At 39.8% G+C, this 17,837-nt stretch overlaps 1 non-coding gene across 1 annotated transcript; it reads right to left on the bottom strand.

Annotated features, from left to right (window-relative positions):
• Positions 1–15,441: 15,441 nt before the first annotated feature.
• LOC142170015 (small nucleolar RNA R71) lies at positions 15,442–15,547 on the bottom strand. The gene has a single exon (XR_012699634.1). It is a non-coding gene; the product is annotated as a small nucleolar RNA R71 (small nucleolar RNA).
• Between the last annotated feature and the right edge of the window lie 2,290 nt (positions 15,548–17,837).

The following is a 17,837-nucleotide window of genomic DNA, read 5'->3' as shown; positions in this document are numbered from 1 at the left end:
AGATAATTGTTTAACCCGATAATGTAAAAGTATTATATATTATCTATATATAGAATTTATATTTTGTTAAAAAAAAGATATGTACTCAAACTTCCTTTTTATTGAGAATTTGATCACAATACTCGTTATGCAAGTACTACAATGTAATAGACCCATGGGCAGGGGCGGATCTATAGCCTCAATTATGGGGCACGCGAACTCATTGTCCTCCGCCAAATTAGGTATTTTATGTGCGTATTTTTTTAAAATTGATCTAATATTATGTATTGGCACAAGTGCTCCACAAAAGTTGAATGGTGCACTTGGTTCAATACTTAATACAGAGAAATACTTCCCGATAAAACACTGCATAGCACTAGTCTAAGAAAATGATATTAGCGTGAGTATATTTTTCATGAGTATATTTTGCTGTTAATATTCTATTATTGGCAAATTTAGATTTTTATAATAGATAGTTACAGTCATTGAAATATTAAGTAGGCGGATCTAAAAGCATTACATATTGGCTCACCGGAACCCAATACCTTATTAAACTCAGTTATTATTGTGTATAAATTTGAGATCATTTTAGGAATTCATAAACTTTAAATCCTAGATCCTTCTCTGATTAATCCTACATTTTTTAACAATGTTGTATAGTGAAACTATTATGATTAAATTAATTGGACTCGTTAATACGAATAACGTCGTAACTATATGTGCATTTTCCACTATGTTTCACCCAACGTATTCTATGAACTAACTTCAATTGAACGTAAGCAAAGATTTTGACAATCTTAGGTGAATATATTGGATTACGAACAACATACATGATACATCTAAATCACTAATTGTATTAGTAGAGTTGTAACTAGAATGCCAAAGTGCAGGAAACTAATATTTCTAGAATATTTACTAGACCAATATTTGGTGTATTCTGAATATTAAAGAAATTAACTGTGAAATGTTAGTAAATATAATGTATAATGTGCATATATGTGAAAATCTCTTTCATGTATATAAATTGATTGTTGAATCTTATTAAATATAATTTTAGTGTAGTGCCAAAAGTTGATTAAAAAGTATTTTAGATCATATAATTAACTCCCAATTGTTTACATTTTAGAGTGCCATTTTTAAATTTCCTTGTCTCTAATCTTGCCTTCGCCTCGTGTATTGAGGTGACTAAACAAATTGAATGTTGATCTCTAGCATAGTTCCATCCAACTTTTTGGCAAGTAGTGAATGTCATGATATCTTAATCAATGATTGTAACGACCCGGCCGGTCATTTTGACTAGAGTTGTAGCCTCATTCCTCCATTTACTGCTCATTCTGTACTTTATAGCTGTATTGTGACTTGCCGGGATCGTCAGTTCGAGTCCAGAGAGATTTCAGAATGAATTGAGACACTTAGTCTCAAGGTTGAAAACTTAAGTTGAAAAGGTTGACCAGATATTGACTTATATGTAAACGACTCCGGAATAGAGTTTTGATAGTTCCAATAGCTCCGTATAGTGATTTTGGACTTAGGAGCGTGTCCGCAAAATTATTTGAAAGTTCATAGCTAAATTAGGCTTGAAATGGCTAAAATAGAAATTTAAGTTTGGAAGTTTGATCGGGGAGTTGACTTTTTGATATCGGAGTCGGAATCCAGTTCTGAAAATTTTTATAGCTCCATTATGTCATTTATGACTTGTGTGCAATATTTGAGATCAATCGGAATTCAATTGATAGGTTTCAACATCAAATGTAGAAATTGGAATTCGTTAAGCTTGAATTGGGGTATGATTCGTAGTTTTAGCATTATTTGATGTGATTTGAGATTTCGACTAAGTTCATATGATATTTTAGGACTTGTTGGTATTTTTGGTTGAGGTCCTGGGGGCCTCGGGTGAGTTCCGGATGGTTAACGGATAGAAATTTGGACTTAAACAGCTGCTGAATTTTTCTGATGCTTGTATCTGGTTTCCTTCATCGCGTTCGCGAACATAAAATTTGGACTGGCCATTTTATGCTTCGCGTTCTTGACCGGGGGCACGCGTTCGCGAAGGGTCAAGGGGCAAGGCTTCGCGTTCGCGATCGAGGCCTCGCGTTCGCGAAAGGGAAAGCCGGCCTGGGGGAAATTTGGTCTTCGCGTTTGCGAGACCAGGCTCGCGTTCGCGAATGAGAAAATCCGGGCAGCACAAAAATGTGCTTCGCGAACGCGAGGGAGTTGTCACGTTCGCCAAGAAGGAATACCTCGACACAAACTGTAAGTTCTGAAAATGGGACTTCGTCACAGTTTCCATTTTTGTCAGATTGGAGCTGGGGAAGAGGTGATTTTTGTGATATTTTCAAGAAAAACAACGGGGTAAGTGTTCTTAACTCCATATTGGTCAAATTACCCGAATCCATGGTTGTTTTTAACATTTAATTGAGGATTTAAGTAGGAAGATTTAGAAAACCCTCTAAGTTTAGATTGAAGATTTGATGGTTGAGTTAATGTCGGATTTTAGTAAAAATTATATGGTTGGACTTGTGGTTGAATGAGCGTTCGTATTTTATAACTTTTGTCTGGTTCCGAGACGTGGGTCCCACAAGTGATTTTTGGGCTAAATTTCAGATTTTGTTAGAATTTTTTTATTTTCATATGAAAATTATTTCTATAATTTATATTGATTGAATCTAATTAATTATGACTAGATTCTAGTCGATTGGAGTCGAAAAATTGAGGAAAAGGCCAACTACTTGACTGATTGAGCGTGGTTTGAGGTAAGTGACTTGTTTAACCTTGTGTGAGAGAAATTTCCCTTTGGATTGGTATTGATATGATAATTGTGATGTGTTGAAAGTCATGTACGCGAGGTGACAAGTGTGTACACAGGCTAAATGTGAAAAACTCTGATTTTTAATTTGTGTAGATCTCTGTTACACATTAATTAAATTATTTTATCCATTTATATTCATAATCATTGATCTATTTTTATATTTTAAATTTGCATGACAGTTTTTCTGTTAATTGTTTTACCTGTTTAGTTGAAACTTTGTTTCTTTTATTCTGTGCTCATCATTTGAAAGTTAAATTTCTTAATTAAATTATTATTAATATCAAGTATTTGACATTAAAAAATTGGTATTGAGGCAAGGTGTTAAATTTGTGAAATATTATTTTTGTTGAGTTATTCACTTCCGAATATTTTGTGAGATTTTGTATTCATTGTGATTGAGCCGCGAGCTCCTTATTGTGGAAATAATATTGTTGTTGATTTATTTTGGCAAGTTGAAATATTTGGGCACTTGAGGTGCAAATTATGATATATTATGATATTGATACGCATGCGGTGGTATAAGGTCTGGGTGTTGAAACGTATGCGGTGAGATAAGGGTGGCTAAAACGCAGGATGCTATTTCGGGAAAAATATTTTTCTTTAAAATTAAATGGGAAGGCTCCCGCAGTGATATAAGGAAATGAGATATTGTGAATTTATTTATGATTTGGGATTACGAGGCGGTACCTCGAGAGTGCCCTCGTTGATATTTCTTTATGGCTGCATTTGCCTTTGGTTATTTTGTGTTTTCCTTAAAAGTTGTAAATTTCTGATTTCCTTCCGCGAGGTATTATTTGCCCTTATTCTGTGTAGTTAAATTGTGACATACTACTTACTTGATTCATCCCCATTGTCATTATTATTATTATTATATTGTTAAACTTTTTACCCTGTCTTTTATTATTCCAGTAGAGCCTGGCCTGACCTCGTCACTACTCTACCAGCTTGGCACTTACTGGGTACCGTATTGGTGTACTCATACTATGCTTCTGCACATCTTTTTATGCAAATCCAGGTACTTCATATCAGACCAGGCATCAGTGAACTAGCCGTACGCGGAGACTTCAAGGTATATCTGCTAGCGTCCGCAGACCTCAGAGTCCCCTTCTATCCTTATTATGTTGTTTTCCTTATTCTCTTTAGACTCTAATGTATAGAGACCTTTAGAATAAATTCTTAGAAGCTTGTGACTTATTTCTACCTGGTTTTGGGAGTTGTAACTATTTGAATCGCGATTTGATTTATTTTAAATGTTGAGATTTGAGTTTTAGTTTTGTATTTCGCATAAATGATAGGCTTACCTAGTCTTAGAGATTAAGTGCCATCACGACATCCTACGGAGGGAAATTGGGGTCTTGACAAGTTGGTATCAGAGCTCTAGTTTCATAGGTGTTATGAGTCACAAGCAGGTTTAGTAGAGTCTCGCAGATCGGTACAGAGACGTCTAAACTTATCTTAGGGAGGCTATGGAACTGTTAGGAAAAGTTTCACTTTCTTTGATTCCTTATCGTGCAAGATTTTGACTTCAGACTCTAAACTTTTGTCTTTATATTCTTTCACAGATGGTGAAGACACGTACAACTGGATCAGATGACCAGACACCCGTGCCCCTGCTAGAGCCGCGAGAGGCTGGGGCCATGGTAGAGGCCGAGGATGTCCACGTGGTGCAGCCAGAGCACCCGCACGAACTACCACAGAGAAGCCACCAGTAGCTCCACTTGGAGAGCAGGCACCTGAGGCGCCTGTTACTATTCTTGCACTTTAGGAGACTCTTGCCCGGTTTCTGAGCATGTTTGGCACTCTAGCTCATGCAGGGTTAATTCCACTTGCTCCTGCCACATCTCAGGCCGAGGGAGGAGCACAGACTCCCGCCGCCCGTACCCCACAGCCACAAGCCTAAGTTGACCATGCCCCAGAGGTTATACCAGTGCATCCAGTTTTCCCAGTTTGGCCCGAGGTTAGGGCAGTAGTTTCGGAGGGGGAGCAACTCAGGCTTGAGAGGTACAAGAAGTACCACCCTCCCACTTTCAGCGGTTTGGCTTCAGAAGATGCTCAGAGTTTTCTTGAGAAATGTCATTGTATTCTCTATACTATGGGTATTGTGGATTCTAGTGGGGTTTCTTTTATGGCATTTGAGCTTAGAGGAGCGGCCTACCAGTGGCGGCGGGCATACGAGTTGGATAGTCCGGCTGAGGCAACTTTACTCACTTGGACTCAGTTTTCAGATATGTTCTTGAGGGGATATGTTCCTTAGAGTCTTAGAGATGCATGGCACGCAGAGTTTGAGCAGTTGCACCAGGGTTCTATGACCGTGTTATAGTATGCGGTCTGATTCAGTGATTTGGCTAGGCATGCACTAGCCTTAGTTGCTACTTTTCGAGAGCAGATTTGCCGATTTATTGAGTGGCTCCACCCTAGTATCAGATTCAGTATGGCCCGAGAGCTGGAGATGGACATCGCATACCAACAGGTGGTGTCAATTTCTAGGAGATTGGAGGGTATGCGAATCTGGGAGAGAGAAGAGAGGGAAGCCAAGAGACCTCAAGATTCTGGCACATATAACAATTCTCATGCCCCAGCTGCAGCCCGTCATAGTATAGGCTATGTGGGCCATCCTATTCATTCAGCACTTCTAGTCGCCAGCTGTATTCCGGCTACTCCCAGACCTCATGTTTCATATTATGCACCGCCAGTGTCTACTATACCTCTTGTACGGGGTGCTTTTAGCAGTCAGTCCAGTCGATCAGGCCCGAGCCAGTCCCAGTATCCACGTCCCCCGAGGGCTTGTTTTGAGTGTGGTGACACTCGTCATATAATGATGGATTGCCCCAAATTTAGGAGGGGTGCACCTCCATAGATTTCTCAGGCCCTACCCATTCCACAAGTCCCTCAGGTTTCTCAGTCCATGGTTACTACACCAGTTTCCACTCCACCTGCACATCCAGCTAGAGGTGGAGGTCGGATACGTAGAGGTCACCCTAGAGGGAGAGGCCAGGCCAGATATTATACCCTTCCTGCTAGGACGGAGGCAGTTGCATCTGATTCTGTTATCATAGGTATTGTTCGGTCTATCATAGAGATGCATCAGTCTTATTTGATCCAGGATCCACTTATTCTTATGTGTCATCTTATTTTGCCCCATATTTGGACGTAGCCCGTGATTCTTTGAGTTCTTCTGTTTATGTATCTACACTCGTGGGTTATTCTATTATTATTGACAGCGTGTATCAGTCATGTTTGATTGTTATCAGTGGTTTTGAGACCAGAGCTGATTTATTATTACTCAGTTTGGTGGATTTTGATATTATTTTGGGCATGGACTAGTTGTCGCCCTATCACGCTATCCTTGATTATTACGCCAAGACGATGACGTTGGCTACGCCAGGTCTACCACAACTATAGTGGAGAGGTACCTTGGATTATGTTCCTAATATGGCTGTTTTATTTCTTAAGGCTCAACGAATGGTTGAGAAGGGGTGTGATGCGTATCTGGCCTATGTGAGAGATGTTAGTGTTGATACTCCTACTATGGAGTCAGCTTCTGTAGTAAGGGATTTTCCTGATGTATTTCCAGCGGATCTTTCGGGTATGCGACCCGACAGAGATATTGCCTTTGGCATTGATTTGTTACCGGGCACCCAACCCATTTATATTCCACCATATCGTATGTCCCTATTAGAATTGAAATAATTAAAAGAGCAGTTACAAGAGCTGCTTGATAAGGGTTTTGTTTGGCCTAGTGTATCGCCTTGGGGTGCTCCTGTCTTATTTGTGAAGAAGAAGGATGGTTCTATGCAGATGTGTATTGATTACCACCAATTGAACATGGTAATAGTGAAGAACGGGTATCCATTACCACGTATTGATGACCTATTTGATCCGCTTCAGGGTGCCAGGGTGTTCTCTAAGATTGACTTGCGTTTAGGCTATCACCAACTGAAAATTCGGGAGCCAGATATCCTGTAAACTTCTTTCAGGACACGGTATGGTCATTACAATTTCCTTGTGATATCATTTGGGCTAACCATTGCCCCAGCAATATTCATGCACTTAATGAACAATATATTTCAGCCCTATATTGACTCTTTTGTCATTGTGTTTATTGACAACATTCTGGTGTACTCCCGGAGCCGGGAGAGTCACGAGCAACACCTGAGGACGGTGCTTCTGACTTTGAGAGAAAAGAAGTTATATGCAAATTTTTCGAAGTGTGAATTCTGGCTAGATTAAGTGGAATTCTTGGGTCATATAATTTCGTGCGAAGGGATCAAGATAGATTCGAAGAAGATTAAGGCAGCGCTGAGTTGATCTAGACCATCCTCAGCTATGGAAATCCGGAGTTTTCTTGGCTTGGCGGGGTATTATTTCCAATTTGTAGAAGGTTTCTCTTATATTGTTGCACCTATGACCAGATTGACCCAGAAAGGTGCTCTGTTCAGGTGGAGCAAGGAATGTGAGGAGAGCTTTCAAAAGCTCAAGATAGCTTTGACTACAGCCCCAGTATTAGTGTTGCCTACAGGTTCAGGGTCTTATACTGTGTATTGTGATGCATCGCGTATTGGTCTCGGTGCAGTGTTGATGCAAGATGGTAGGGTGATTGACTATGCGTCCAGGCAGTTAAAGGTACATCCGAGGAATTATCCGGTTCACAACCTTGAGTTAGCAGCTATTGTTCATACCTTGAAGATTTGTCGGCATTATTTGTACGGTGTCCATTGTGAGGTTTATACCGATCATCGGAGTCAACAACATCTGTTTGAACAGAAGGATCTTAATTTGCGGCAGCGGAGATGGTTGGAGTTGCTTAAGGATTATGACATCACCATTCTTTATATCCCGGGAAGGCCAATGTGGTGGTTGATGCCTTGAGTCGTAAGGCGGAGAGTTTGGGTAGCTTAGCATATTTACCGTTAGCAGAAAGGCCTTTAGACTTGGATGTTCAGGCCTTGACCAACCAGTTTGTTAGATTGGATGTTTCCTAGCCGACCCGAGTATGGGCTTGTGTGGTTTCTCAGTCTTCTCTTTATGATCGTATCAGAGAGCGTCAATTTGATGGGCCCCATCTGCTTGTCCTTAAGGATACAGTTCAGCACGGTGATGCCAAAGAAGTCACTATTAGAGATGACGGTGTATTACAGAAGTAGGGCAGGCTATGTGTACCCAATGTAGATATCTTGTGTGAGTTGATTCTCTAGGAGGCTTACAGTTCGCGGTACTCCATTCATCCGGGTGCTGCAAAGATGTATCTGGACTTAAGACAAAATTATTAGTAGAGGCGGATGAAGAAAGACATAGTGGAATATGTAGCTTGGTGCCTAAATTGCCAGTAGGTGAAGTATGAGCATCAACGACCGGGTGGATTGCTTCGGAAGTTGGGGATTCCAGAATGGGAATGGGAGCGGATCACTATGGATTTCGTTGTTGGGCTCCCACAGACTCAGAGGAAGTTCGATGCAGTTTGGATGATTGTGGATAGATTGACCAAGTCAACTCATTTCATTCATGTGGTTACTACTTACTCTTCAGAGCAGCTGGCTCAGGTTTACATTCGCGAGATTGTCAGGCTTCATGGCGTACCAGTATCTATCATCTCTGACCGGGGTACGCAGTTTACATCACAATTCTGGAGAGCCGTACAGTGTGAGTTGGGTACCCGTGTGGAGTTGAGTATAACATTTCACCTTCAGACGAACGGACAATCCAAACGCACTATTCAGATATTGGAGGATATGCTTCGTGCGTGCGCGATTAATTTTGGGGGTGCTTAGGATTAGTTCTTTCCACTTGCAGAGTTTGCTTACAACAGTAGTTATCAGTCGAGCATTCAGATGGCGCCGTATGAGGCCTTATATGGTAGGCGGTGCCAATCTCCAGTGGGTTGGTTCGAGTCGGGCGAAGCTAGACTATTGGGTACAGACTTGGTTCAAGATACTTTGGAAAAGGTTAAATTGATTCAGGATCGGCTTCGTATAGCCCAATATAAACAAAAGAGTTATGCATATCAGAAGGTTCGTGATATTGCATTCATGGTTGGTGAGCAGGTCTTGCTCCGGGTTTCGCCTATGAAGGGTGATATGAGGTTCGGAAAGAAGCACAAGTTGAGCCCGAGGTATATCAGACCTTTTGAGATTCTTGAGAGAGTTAGAGAAGTGCCTTATAGACTTGCACTACCACCTAGTCTCTCTGTAGTTCATCTAGTGTTCCATGTTTCCATGCTCCGAAAATATCACCGCGATCCATCTTATATGTTAGACTTCAGCTCAGTCTAGTTGGATAAGGATCTATCTTATGTTGAGGAGCCAGTGGCCATTATGGACAGACAGGTTAGAAAGTTGAGATCGAAGAGCATTGCTTCAGTAAAAGTATAGTAGAAGGGTCATCCGGTCGAGGAGGCGACTTCGAAGACCGAGCATGATATGCGCAGCTGTTATCCTCATCTTTTTACCACTTCAGGTATAATTGTAAACCCGTTCGAGGATGAATGTTTGTTTAAGAGGGGGAGGATGTAACGACCCGGTCGGTCGTTTTGAGAGTTTTAGCCCCATTCCCCTATTTACTGATCATTATGTACTTTATAGTTGTATTTTGACTTGCCAAGGTAGTCAGTTCGAGTCCGGAGAGATTTCAGAATGAATTGAGACACTTAGCCTCAAGGTTAAAAACTTAAGTTGAAAAGGTTGACTGGATATTGGCTTATGTTTAAACGACCCCGGAATAGAGTTTTTATGATTCCAATAGCTCCGTATGGTGATTTTGGACTTAGGAGTGTGTCTAAAAAATTATTTGGAAGTCCGTAGCTAAATTAGGCTTGAAATGGCTAAAATAGAAATTTAAGTTTGGAAGTTTGGCCGGGGAGTTGACTTTTTGATATCGGAGTCACAATCCAGTTCTGAAAATATTCATAGCTCTGTTATGTCATTTATGACTTGTGTGCAAAATTTGAGGTCAATTGGAATTGAATTGATAGGTTTCGGCATCAAATGTAGAAGTTGGAATTCGTTAGTTTTGTTAAGCTTGAATTGGGGTATGATTTGTGGTTTTAGCATTGTTTGATGTGATTTGAGGTTTCGACTAAGTTCGTATGTTGTTTTAGGACTTGTTGTTTTTGGTTGAGGTCCCGTGTGCCTCGGGTGAGTTTCGGATGGTTAACGGGTCAAAATTTGAACTTAAACAGTTCCTGGATTTTTCTGATGCATGTATCTGGTATCCCTCATCGCGTTCGCGAGGGGAGTCTCGCGTTCGCGAAGAGGAAATTCGGACTAGCCATTTTGCGCTTCGTGTTCGCGACCGGGGGCATGCGTTCGCAAAGAGGAAATTCGGACTGGTCATTTTGTGCTTCGCGTTCGCGACCTGGGGCACGCGTTCGCGAAGGGTCGAGGGGCAAGGCTTCGCATTCGCGATCGAGGACTCGCGTTTGCGAAAGGGAAAGCCGACCTGGGGGAAATTTGAACTTTGCGTTCATGAGACCGGGCTCGCGTTCGCGAAGGAGGAAAATCGGGCATCACAAAAATGTGCTTCGCGAACGCGAGGGACCTGTCGCGTTCGCGAAGAAGGAATTCCTGGACATAAACTTTAAGTTATGAATCCATTTTTGTCAAATTGGAGCTCGGGAAGAGGCGATTTTCGGGAGATTTTCAAGAAAAACAACGGATAAGTATTCTTAACTCCATATTGGTCAAATTACCCGAATTCATGGTTGTTTTTAATATTTAATTGAGGATTTAAGTTGGAAGATTTAGAAAACTCTCTAAGTTTAGATTGAAGATTTGAGGGTCGAGTTGATGTCAGATTTTAGTAAAATTTATATGGTTGGACTTGTGGTTGAATGGACGTTCATATTTTGTAACTTTTGTATGGTTCCGAGACGTCGGCCCCACAGGCGATATTTGGGTTAAATTTCGAATTTTGTTAGAAAATTTGTATTTTCATATGAAAATTATTCCTATGATTTGTATTGATTGAATTGAATTAAAGATTACTAGATTCGATCCGATCGGAGTCGGAGAATCGAGGAAAAGGACTACTACTTGACTGATTGAGCGTGGCTTGAAGTAAGTGACTTGTCTAACCTTGTGTGGGGGGAAATTTTCCTTAAAATTGGTATTGATATGATAATTGTGATGTGTTGAAAGTCGTGTACGCGAGGTGACGAGTGTGTACACGAGCTAAATTATTTTGCCTGACATTTTTCGTTTAGATCTCTGGTTCTTAATTTGTTTAGATCTCTGTTACACATATATTAAATTATTGTATCCGGTTATATTCATCATTATTGATCTATTTTTATATTTTAAATTTGCCTGACATTTTTCGTGCTAATTGCTTTACCTATTTAGTTGAAACTTTATTTGTTTTATTCTGTGCTCATCATTTAAAAATATAATTTCTTAATTGAATTATTATTAATATGAAGTATTTGACATTAAAAATTTGGTATTGAGGCAAGGTGTTAAATTTGTGAAATATTATTTTTGTTGAGTTATTCACTTCCGAATATTTTGTGAGATTTTGTATTCATTGTGATTGAGCCGCGAGCTCCTTGTTGTGGAAATAATGTTGTTGTTGATTTATTTTGGTAAGTTGAAATATTTGGGCACTTGAGATGCAAATTATGATATATTGTGATATTGATACGCATGTGGCGGTATAAAGTCTCGGTGTTGAAACACATGCGGTGAGATAAGGGTGGCTTGATACGCGTGGCTAGTAGGGGAACGCGGGATGCTATTTCGGGAAAAATATTTTTCTTTAAAATTAAATGTGAAGGCTCCCGCGGTGATATAAGGAAATGAGATATTATGAATTTATTTATGATTTGGGACTACGAGGCGGTACCTCGGGAGTGCCCTCGTTGATATTTCTTTATAGCTGCATTTGCCTTTGGTTATTTTGTGTTTTTCTTAAAGTTGTAAATTTTTGATTTCCTTCCGCGAGGTATTATTTGCCCTTATTCTGTGTAGTTAAATTATGACATACGACTTACTTGATTCATCCCCATTGTCATTATTATTATTATTATTATTATTATTATTATTATTATTATTATTATTATTATTATTATTATTATTATTATTATTATTATTATTATTATTATTATTATTATATTGTTAAACTTTTCACCCTATCTTTTATTATTCCAGTAGAGCCTGGCTTAACCTCGTCACTACTCTACCGGCTTGGCACTTACTGGGTACCGCATTGGTGTACTCATATTATGTTTCTGCACATCTTTTTATGCAGATCCAGATACTTCATATCAGACCAGACATCAGTGAACTAGCCGTACGCGGAGACTTCAAGGTATATCTGCTAGCGTCCGCAGACCTCGGAGTCCCCTTCTATCCTTATTATGTTGTTTTCCTTATTCTCTTTAGACTCTGATGTATAGAGACACTTAGAATAAATTCTTAGAAGCTTGTAACTTATTTCTACCGGGTTTTGGGAGTTGTAACTTTTTGAATCGCGGTTTGATTTATTTTAAATGTTGAGATTTGAGTTTCAGTTTTGTATTTCGCATAATTGATAGGCTTATCTAGTCTTAGAGACTAGGTTCCATCACGACATCCTATGGAGGGAAATTGGGGTCGTGATAATGATCTAGTCATACATCAAAATTTTACAAAAACAACAGGTTAGGAAACCTCTATATACTAAATGTGACTCTAGTCAAGAACTCCCATGTCCAGGAGCTGAAAGTAATTGAATTGAGGATGTTGAGATGGATGTGTGGGCATACTAGGTTAGATAGAATTAGGAATGAAGTTATTCGAGACAAGGTGGGAGTGGCCCATGTGAAGGAAAAGATGCGAGAGGCGAGGCTGAGATGGTTCGGGCATGTTAAAAGGAGAAGCACAAATGCCACAGTCAGGAGGTGTGAGAGGTTGGCCTTGGGGGGTAAGAGGAAGGGTAGAGGTAGGCTAAAGTAGTCTTGGAGAGAGATGATCAGGCAGGATATGGCGCAACTTGAGCTAACTGAGGACATGACCCTGGATAGGAGGGTGTGGAGGTCGAGGATTAGGTTAGTAGGTAGGTAGTCGTGGATTTACCTTTCTCTTCATTAGTTCGATAGGATTAGTGTTAGTGCGGTACCCCTTTCATATTTAGTTTGCTATTATCGCATATCTTGTTCTGTTATTACTTGCCATCAATACTTCCTTAGTTTGCTATCGGTACTTCTTTCATATTCTCTATTGCTATCTTGGATTTAGTTTTCTAAATATATTGTCTTGCTATTGCTTGTTATCAGTACCTCTTTCATATTATCTATTGCTATCTTCGATTTAGTTTTCTAAATATATTGTCTTGCTATTACTTGCTATCAGTGCTTCTACCATCTTATCTAGATGAGGGTTTATCGGAAACAGTCTATCTACTCTTCCAGGGTAGGGGTAAGGTTGCGTACATCCTACCCTCCCTAGACCCTACTTGTGGGATTATACTAGGTTGTTGTTGTTATTATTGTTGTTGTTATCTTGAAATCGTCAACTTCATGGCGATCATCTCTAACTCCTACTTCATTAAGAAACTCTGGTAAAATATTGGGTGTTTATGGTAGGCTAGAAACCCGTATTTTAGCAGTAGTATTGCACTCTAATTATTGAATTTTATATGTGTTTGAGCTTAAATGATAGTGAATTATACTTATTACATATTTTATGCCTTGTAGGAAATGATTCTGAGCTATTGAGATAATTTGGAGCGAAATCCAACAAGTTGGAGCTTTGAAGTCTGAGTAGAAGCCCAAAAACTTAGGCCGAGATCATGTTCGGGGGTCGAGGATCAAGTCCGGATATAAAAAAGTGAACCTGTGAATTTACTCTGAGAAAAAGCCACTACCACGCCGCATGGGGCACTGCGAGGCGCGGCAGTGCAAAAGTGGCCTGACAAGAAAATGCGAGCTCTCTGGATTTCCTCACTAGCGCGCTGCATGGCGCAACGTGACTGTGCCAATTTGTCAGAGTGATCTCCAAGGTCGGCTAGAGAAAGGATAGTTTCATCCGGGCTTGTTTCTACACGGTATAAATACACCAAAAATACGATTTTGAAGGGACTTTTGACCGACGAAAGATTGGAGAACCAACGAAGGCAAGATGACTCAAGAATTACGGGAGTTTGTATCGAAATCAGTAGCTTTGATGTTTTATTTGTTTTTAAACTTAATTTAGATGTATTACTCCATTATTATGGAGTAATTTCCATTAGGGTGTTGACAGATATGGTGTTTTGATAACTTGATTAAGGATTCGATTCTTGATAATTGTTAGAATTAATTGATGGAGTTTTAATTCGTATTGTGGAGTTATTTCTTATTTTGCTTAATCGAAAGAGGAGTATTATATTGAATTGTTTTACATCTTATGATCTAATTTAAATTCGTGATTCACATAGATAATCGAAAGAGCCTCATGAATTGTTAATCGAACTAGAAAATAGGAAAATATTTGTGAGAAATTACCCTTTAGATCATAAACATCATTTTATTGTTGCAATTGTTTACCATGCTTCAATTGAATTAATTACTGAAATTAACGTTGAATTGAAAGAGGAACATTAACTTCAAGTGTAATATGATTATCTGTTGAATTCGTGAGAATCAACAGTATTATAGAGTGAATTAACTCAAGAATTAGATTCTGAGTCAATATCTTGCACCTATCTATTCAAATACCCTTATTTCTCTCATTTTTAATCGTAGTAATAGTCATCAAATCAAGTGTAAATTTTTCTGGATAGTAATCAACTGAAGATTATTCGAACACTGTTTAAATTCAATCCCTGTGGAGATGATAATTAAACTATACTATCTTTGACTAGCGAGCAATAATTTTGTGTTGTGTTTTGCGCTCGTCAAATTTTGGCGCCGTTGCCGGGGATTGGCAATCAATAGTGTTTAAAATAGTTTTTAGTACTAATTCAGGAATAAATTTTTACTTTAGTTATTCACGTTTCTTACTTGTGTGCAGGACAGAGGTTTGATTTTTCTAGTGTATGACTCGATCATCTTCAAAAGAAGTGATACCCTACGAACCAGAGTTCGAGAAACACCTGCGATAACTGAGAAAAGAAAGTGACTCAACAGAAAATTTCTTGGGTCAAACTTCGACTCAAGATACCATGGCAAATGAAGAGAATGATGGAGTAGACTTATTTGCAAGAGAGGAAGCACAACTAGAAGCTGCATAGAGAATTGCTGATAAGACCGTCAACGATGATGGGGGGTCGAAGATTCAATCTAAACCGACCCTTGGTTGAAGACCAGTTCAAGAATACAGCACCCAGGCCTGGAAGATCATTGGGTGACTATGCTAGGCTAGTCTATAATCAAGGACTGTCAAGTGTCAGACCCCCCACCCATAGTAGCAAACAACTTAGAATTGAAGCAAGGCTTGCTTCAAACCATCCAAAACAACTACACTTTCAGAGGGAAGGTGAACGAAGATCCTAATAGTCACTTGATGGACTTTGGCGATATCATGAACACCTTCCAATACAATGGAGTGTCAAAGGATACAATCTACTTAAGGGAATTCCCATTTTCATTGAAAGATGACGAGAAGCAATGGCTTTGTTTCTTATCCGCAGGTTCTATCAGGACATGGGAAGATATGACCAAGAAGTTTTTTGACAAGTACTTCTCAGCTGCAAAAACAAGGAAGTTCAGAAGGGAAATCTACAATTTCTGCCAGAAAGAGACAGATTTTTTTTTGAAGCTTGGGAACGATTCAAGGAGATAGTCAGAAAGTGTCAGTACAATGGAATCGATTTGTGGATGCAACTCCAGGATTTTTGGGATGGACTGACACCGTCCTTGCAACGCACTCTGAATACTACATGTGGAGGCCCATTAATGAAGAAAATGCCGAAGGAGGTTGTCTTAATCCTTGATGAATTATCCGAGGATGCTAATCAGTGACCAACTGAGAGTACTGATAGAAGAAAATCAGTTGGGGTTCACCAGATGGACTCTAACATATCCATGCAAGCCCAGCTAGACATCATGGGCAAGGAGATAAAAAGGCTGACATTGGCCAAGGTACAGAATGAGCCACAAATAGCATGTGACTTTTGTGGATTGGGACACCCTACACATGAGTGTCAAGCATCAGCTGAGGAAGTCAACGCAGTGGGAAATTTTAATAGAGGAAACTACCAAGATGGGAACAACTATAATGCTATGGGTCAAAGACATCCAGGTTTTTCATGGAGTTCACCTAGTGGGAGCTTGAATTCATGGCAGCCAAATAATCTTAGACCCTAGGATCAAGGACCACCAGGTTTTCAAACCAGTAGAGGCAGCAATACCAGCCACAACAGTCAAATCAGTCTAGTATGGAAGACCTCATGAAGGCATTCATCAACAAATCAGATGAAAAATTTGAGACTCAGAGCACAACCATCAGAGAGTAGGGCACAACCATCCAGAATTTAGAAAGACAATTGGGACAGATTGAAAATTTGTTATCTGAGAGGGCTCCTGGGACTTTGCCCTCTGACACTGAAAAGAACCCAAAGGAAATAATCAAAGTTGTATCTTTGAGAAGTGGCAAAACATTGGCTGATCCAGTGGTGAAAGCTAGACCCGAGGTGGTGAACAAGCAGGCAGAGACACCGACAGAAAAAAAAAAGGTGAAGAGGAGCAAGGCCAGAGTAGTGGGGTACAAAAAGAGATTGAATAAAGTAGACATATGCCAGCTCTACCATTCCCTCAAAAGATGAAGCGGGAGAAACTTGACAAATGTTTTGGGCGATTCTTGGAGATGCTCAAGCAACTTTATGTGAACATTTCCTTCACATAGGTACTCACTCAGATGCCGGTCTATGTAAAGTTCTTGAAGAAAGTCCTGTCTAGAAAGAGAAAATTAGAGGAAATGATAGTGGTCAAGTGAAATGCCCACTGCAGTACCATATTGCAAAATAAAATTCCCCAAAAGTGTGGGGACCCAGGTAGCTTCACCATACCATTCTCGTTGGGGAGTGAAAAATTCGACAAGGGCCTCTGTGATTCTGGTGCATCGATAAATCTAATGCCTATGTCTGTATTCAGAAAACTAGAAAGTGATCTTGGAGTGATCAAATCAATACCAGTGTCCCTACAATTGGCTGACCAAACCACCATTCTACCTTAGGGAATTATTGAGGATATTCTAGTGTGGGTGAACAAGTTTGTGTTCTCCGTAGACTTTATTGTGGTGGATATGGAGGTGAACAAGAAGGTGTATTTAATTCTAGGTATACCATTTTTATGTACAGGCAGGGCTATCCTTGATATCTATGAAGGGCAATTTATTCTCAGAGTGGGCAACGAAAAAGTGATGTTCCAGATGAAGAGGATGATGAAATACCCTAGTGATGAGGCATCCGCCTACTCGTGTTTCAAGATGGATGTTGTTGGAGAATTGGCTGAAAAATACAAGTTTGACAAGCTTATGGGGGATACTCTAGAGAGGTGTATTACTCAGCCTAGCACAGTGGAGGATGAAGATCCTGAAATAAAGAAAGAGGTTGAAGCTCTTGAAACAGAGGATCAAGTGGTTGATGAGGAGGAACTAAAAGAGGAGGCTTCTAAGCCTAATGTGGAATTGAAAGTCCTCCCCACTCACTTAAAATATGCTTTTCTTGAAACTAACACTTTTCGTGTGATTATTTCTGTTGACTTGATAGGTACACAGGAGCAAAAGCTGGTGGAGCTGCTGAAAAAACACAAGATGGCCATTGGCTGAAGTATATCTGATATTCAAGGAATCAGTCCAGCCATTTGCATGCACAAAAATTTGTTGGAATAAAAGAGAAAGCCAGTGGTGAAACCCCAACGCAAGCTGAACAAAAGTTTGAAGGAGGTAGTGCACAGGGAGATCATCAAATTACTAGATGCGGTTGTGATTTTTCCCATCTCTGATAGCGAGTGGATTAGTCCAGTACAAGTTGTACCTAAGAATAGGGGCATGACAGTGGTGAAAATGAAAATAATGAATCGATCCCCACAAGAACAGTCACTGGGTGGAGAATGTGCATTGATTATAGAAGGCCGAATGATGCAATAAGAAAGGAC

This window comes from Nicotiana tabacum, chromosome 15 (genome assembly GCF_000715075.1).
Source record: "Nicotiana tabacum cultivar K326 chromosome 15, ASM71507v2, whole genome shotgun sequence".
Taxonomy (NCBI): Eukaryota; Viridiplantae; Streptophyta; class Magnoliopsida; order Solanales; family Solanaceae; genus Nicotiana; species Nicotiana tabacum.
The sequence above is the reverse complement of the archived record's forward strand: the minus strand, read 5'-3'. Positions and strand labels throughout refer to the sequence as shown.